The sequence below is a fragment of the Phaethon lepturus genome, unplaced genomic scaffold (assembly GCF_000687285.1).
Source record: "Phaethon lepturus isolate BGI_N335 unplaced genomic scaffold, ASM68728v1 scaffold31648, whole genome shotgun sequence".
Lineage (NCBI taxonomy): Eukaryota > Metazoa > Chordata > Aves > Phaethontiformes > Phaethontidae > Phaethon > Phaethon lepturus.
The window spans coordinates 1,475-7,307 of NW_010556017.1; the positions used below are offsets into that span (position 1 = coordinate 1,475).

Sequence of the window (5,833 nt, forward strand, 5' to 3'; positions counted from 1 at the left end):
GGTCCCTGCCTGTCCGTGTCCTCCTAAGCCCATCGCGACCGCTACAGGGCCGGGGTCCCGACCTTGCGTCCCCCTGCCACCTGCGGACTCTCCATCTTGTTTCATGTGCTACCCGTGAACCGTGCCGTCATGTCAGCCTCCTGCTCGCGGTCGTGTTTAAGCTGGAGCCGCGCCGGCGCCTGTGCCGCCCTTCCCGCTAGCGAGGAGCTGCTGCCCAGACCTTTTCCTCTGCTCCATCTCCCCTCCACAGCTCCGAGAGCTCAGGAAGACGCTCAGGCAGGACCTGGTGCCCCGCGTTGGGTGCCAAAAAGGACTGTTAAAGGGTGAACGAGCCTTGCTGACCGCTCCTCGGCTCTCCAGTCGATGAATCAGCTTATGGATGGGAATCAGGGAGTCTCGGTTGGTGCGATGTTGCCGCCGGCACGCTGTTGCGGTAGCGGTCGGTGCCTGTTGTTCTTCGCCCCTCAGCAGCCCCACAACAGAAAGTCCTCCAGGAGACAAGGCGGACAGCTGTTTGATTTCCTCCCTCTCCAAGGCAGCTGTACCAAAAGCCCACCGGTACCCTTTTGGGTCCCTGAAATACCCTCTCCAGAGGTAGTCTATGCCCAGGACGCACGGAGCCTCCGGGCCAGTCACAACAGGGTGCTTTTGCAACTCATTCCCAGTAAGGCTCGCTTCAGCCTCCAATACAGTATTATTATAGCAATTAACATTAAATAATTCAAATCGTTGGCTATTTTCCTCCAAAATAAAATCTTCTTGAGGTACACATAGAAATTCCCCATCCTCTCGCATCACCCACCAATTGCACCCAGGTCCTTGAGCAAAAGCAATCCCACGAATGGGTTTGCCCTTGCCCGAGGCAGGAATAACCCAAACTGTCTTCCCCAGCATATTTTTCACATGCACTGGGACTCATTTCCAAAACAACCTCACAGACACCTGGGCCAAAGAGCATGGCATCGAGTGGGTATATCATATCCCCTATCATGCACTGGGAAAATCAAACAACATAGTGGTCCAGGCAGGTCCTGCTGTCCCCACGCAAGATGCCCTGCAGATGTGGGAGAAAAACAGCCCTCCCATAAGGAGAGAGTTTGGCCAGGACAAATGCCATCTCCTTCCCCAAGCGGCGCCGGGCGCTGGCTGTGCAGTGGTGGCACGCTGCGGGTGGGCGAGCAGAGCTGCCGTGACAGCTCCTCGCTCCCAGCTCCTGCCGGGTGCCTGCCTCCGCTGCCGCGCCTCGTTTCCCGTCCGCCGCGCTCCCATCCATCCTCCTGAAACCTTGTCAGCACTCGAGGAACGGTCTTTATCAGGGCCCGGGAACCAGGCAACTGGCCCCTCGCGTTCCTGCCAAGGGAGCGGGCTGTGCTCATGGTGGTATATATTTCCTTGTCACTGCTGCGAGGAGCTGAAATCAGCACTCTGGCTAATTAGCAGGGCTGGGGAAAAGCAGATGAAGGGATTAAAGAAAAGGAAAATTGATGCTAGGAAATAGAAATGACAGTACCTGTTGGCTGGGGCAAAGGGGGTGGGATGAAGAGGGTGATGATGAAGACAAGTGCTGGCGGGTTTCACTCCCAAAGCAGTTAGGGAAGGAAGGCGATTTGGTGTTGGTACCTGTGGCAGAGGCTCTTTTTCTTAATTGCATGGCTTTCCCCTTGGCTCACTGACTCTTAATGCTCTTAGGGAAACCTGCCACTGCGGTGCGGTCCCACTGGCTGGGTCTGGGCAGGAGGGATGTGGTGGGCTTGGGAGACACAAGGGATGACACCAGAAAGTGCCATGGGGCACCTTTCCTCCCACCGACTGCTCACTGCAGCCGGGTCACCCCGGCACAGAGCCACCCCGGGCAGGGATATGTCCTTGCTGCATGAGGTTTCTAAAGCGTGGGGTGGAGGATGGGAACAGGGAGACCCAGCCTGGTGGTTTGAGGGCCAAAAGTTTTAATTTTAGCTTTGCCAGTTGCTCTCTTCCTCCCCAGGCGGGTCGCTCGCCTCTGCGGTTTGGGTTTCTCCTCTGTGAGATGGTGATAATGGTACTTGCCTTCTCCATGGGTGAACTGGGAGGGTTAATTAACATCTGGGTGGTGATCTGAGGATGAGGGGGGTTGCATGCAGCTGAACCACAGAAACCTGGCTGGATCTGAACCCGAACCTTTATTTAAAGACAGTGACAATCCTTGAATATTCTGCCTTGAAAATTGCCCTCGATTCTGCTTCTGTCTCTGACCTTTCCCTCCTCGTCTCTCCTTTTGTAGCCCTGCTCCTGGACATCATGATTGTGGCCAGTTTGCAGAAGCTGGCCAAGCGGAAGGGCCCGTATGACATCAACCCTGGCTTGTTGGACTACCTGACCATGGACACCTATGCGTTTCCAGCTGGGCACGCCAGCCGAGTGGCCATGCTCTCCAAGTTCTTCCTCAACCACCTGGTCTTGGCCATCCCTCTCCGGATCCTGCTGGTCCTCTGGGCCCTCTGTGTGGGCTTTTCCCGCGTCATGATCGGACGGCACCACATCACAGATGTCCTGTCTGGCTTTGTTTTTGGCTACTTACAGTTCAGGCTGGTGGAGTTGATATGGATGTCTTCCAACACGTGTCAGATGTTGATATCCATCTGGTGAACATGGGGGACTTGACGACTTTCCACTGGAAACTAGCAGATACTTTGTCTCCCTTCCAGTATTTTCTACATGTTGTTTGTTGGAAGCAGTTAAAACTTCCATGAATAGTGGTGTTTTTTAATGTTGCTTCCCCACCTGAAAAAAAAAAAGTTTCTTGCGATGGGATTGGGTTTTAGCAATCAAGGGCCGTACCTGTGTTTTGGCCATATTCTCAAACTGTGTTTGGACAGCAACCTAATTAAGCTTTACGGGTGAGAGAAATGAGCTACATGTCTGCCTGGTTTGAGTGGTTCACATCGGCACCTTGATATATCCTCAGGATGGGCAGCGCCTGAGAGCTTCCTGAGAACATGTTCATTAACTTTTTTGAGGCTAAATGATTTTGGCCACAGTGTTTTTTCTTTTTGTAAGCCCAGCAGTTGTGTCTTGTTCAGAGTCAGGACACCGCCGGCACTTCACAGATAATAAATAATCATAAAAATCCTGCCCTGTTTGCTTCTTATCATGAGGGAAGGGACAAAAGCCAGTTCAGTGTAGCTTTGAGATACGTGTTCAACTTGGAGCAGGTCTTGCAGTCTTGCTGACCGAGGGGATGCAAGTGATCACTTAAATGGTTTGCTTTGGATGGGGTGGACCTAGATGGGTGCTCAGGCCACTGAAGGTGGCATGCTGAAGCTGGTCTTCCATCTGCTGTTCAAAAGTCTGCTCTGTGAGGGTGTTTGTGTGGTTCTTGGTCTCGTAAAGGACAAATACAAGTTGCCCATTTTCATCCTAGTAGGGAGTAGCTGAACAGGCAATGTGCTGGATCATGGTGATTTTGCAAAGCAGGTCTAGATATGCAGCAAAGAGTCTTTTTCTACCTTTTCACAGATACGATTTTATAATTATGCCAAATGATGCTGTAGCTGGGAATTTCCCAGCTAAGTCCTTACAGCATTGGCTGCTTTCTGGTAAAAAAGAAGCGTCGCTGAGCTAGAGGGCAGGGAGGCAGGACTGCCCGTACCCCTGCCTCTGCTCGCTTGGCTGTAACCTTGTTGAGAGAGAAATACTGAACGTTTCTGTCTCACCCTGTATGAAATGAGGAGAGTGCTCCTGACCTTCCTTCACTGCGAAGCTGAGCTAACTGATGTCTGCGAGTCGGTCTGAGATTACTGAATATAGTTTGATGCCCAGACACGCTGCCGTTGCTTCCCATTACTGACAAGTGGCCACCTTGAAACCTGGCTGATCTTCACCCAGGTGACAGCCACGCTCAGTGTGGTGCCCCTGAAAGGGCTCACCTCTTAATGACTGTCTCAGAAAATTCAATATTTTGCACCGAACCTTCCAGTTCTCTGTGATTTCTCTGTCTTTAGAAGAGTTTGATGTTTGGCGGGTGATGGACACCATCAGACTCAACACTTACCCTGGTTGGATGCATCCTGCAGAATGAAGGGATCCCATCATCCCTGTCCTCCTGTCTATCCCAAGTAAGCAAAATGTACCTGGCTTGCAAGGCCAGGGAGCAACCAGCTGGGTCTTGTGCTCTCATCTATCCCTGCATGTTGGGGAGGGAGCCTCTTCCTACAGGGGCTGCTGGTGAGGAGGAGAAGACACTCAGATAATGACTGTTGCAAGCTGCTGACATTTGTTCCTCTTTGATAATTAATACGAAAAGAAGCTAAGCAGAAAATCTACCCCTAGCACGCGTCTCCAGCCGGGATGTCAGCACAGAGCCCTGGGAGACGCTGACTTCCCACGCTGCCGGCGCCGGGGCTGGAGCAGAAGCCTGATAAGGGCGGCTACCACGTCCTTCAAAGACGAGCCTCCCGCGGAGCTCCCCGGGGGTGGGCTGTGCGAGGGTCCCTCGGGAAGGGCTGTGACTGAGTGTGTTCAGGAAAGGGGGGAGCTCTGGGTTACCCCCGCAGGCTGGCGGTTGGTGCGGCAGCAGGCAGCGCAGCAGGGGGGTGGTCGGCGTTGCCCCGCTCCCCGGCTGCCGCTTGTTTAAAAGCGGGGTGCTGCTGCGGGTGGGAGCAGAGATGTGCTACTGCGCCTGGCCTCCATCGGGTTTTTCTTTGCCAGTCTCCTTCTCCTGCAAAGAGCCATGGTGCTTTTTCTTTCTTCCAGGCATTATTACACTTGGCTGAGTTTATCCTCACCCCTAGGGAGGATGGAGGCATGTTGCTGCAGCTCTGCTGGAGTGTGTACGCACCTACGCGTAGCTGGAGCTACAGGGAGCAAGGGAAGACTTTGCCGTGGTTGCTCTGTGGGAAGCTCTCACTTCGTAGCTCTAGGTTTTATTGAACCTTTGCAAATAGGCTGGAGGCATCTACAGCCACGTCCCTGGGTCCAGGTCTCCTTGCACTTGCGTTGTCTTCTCCTGGTACATCCAGGATGGCTTCGGAGGAGTCACTCCTGGTCTTTGCTGGTGTAATCAGGAGAGTGTGGCCTGGAGAGCTGCCGTGGTAGGTAACATCAGCTGAGCCGGTCTCATCCCAGCACGCAGTAGCAAGGCAGGAGAGCAGAGAGGTGAGTTGGGGTGACTCGCCAGCGTAAGCTGAGGTTCGCAGGAGAGGGCTTGCTCCCACAGAGGGAGTAAACACTGGGAGCCTTCCTCCTCGGCACCCCCAGAGCCTGCACCCCTTCGCTCCCCCAGTGCTTCAGTGCCCAGAGCCGGGGAGCCCCGGTGCTCGCGTGCTCGCTGCAGGGAGGGTCTGGGGAGAACCCCCACAAGGTGAGTGCAGGTCTGGGTGCGGAGGCACCAGGAGAGGCCCAGCAGAGCTTCGCCTCAGCCGTGCCCACCCTTCCCAGCAAGGCAAGTGGCACGGCACCGCGCGGCATCCCTCGTCCTTCTCTCCCGGTTGGTTGCCATGCCGAAGGTACTGCTCGGAAACAACCCGCATCGCCGCAACGAAAACCAGCTTCTGTCTCTATAGCAACAGGGAGGGATGGCGGTACCCCCCCGCTGTGGGGCTGCCAGCCTGCGTCCCGCGTCCCGACCCATCCCTGTCACCCAACAAGCAGGACAGGCTGTGGCTGGGTTGGCTATCAGCTCCCGGGGGGAGGCAGGAGACCGAGGAGGGGCACGTGAGGAGCAGTGGTGGAATGACCCGGCTCTCCCACCGACGAGGTACAATCCGCAGGGACTGTCCTCAGCTTTCGGTCCCAGCAGCCCTGTGCGTCCCGCCGCAGGCTGGGCCGGGGAGCCGGGGGGCAGAACCGCGAGCAG

General features: G+C 55.1%; 1 pseudogene; it reads left to right on the forward strand.

Moving 5' to 3' along the window:
• Nucleotides 1–332: 332 nt before the first annotated feature.
• On the forward strand, nucleotides 333–3,109 carry LOC104624877 (annotated as a pseudogene).
• Nucleotides 3,110–5,833: the final 2,724 nt, after the last annotated feature.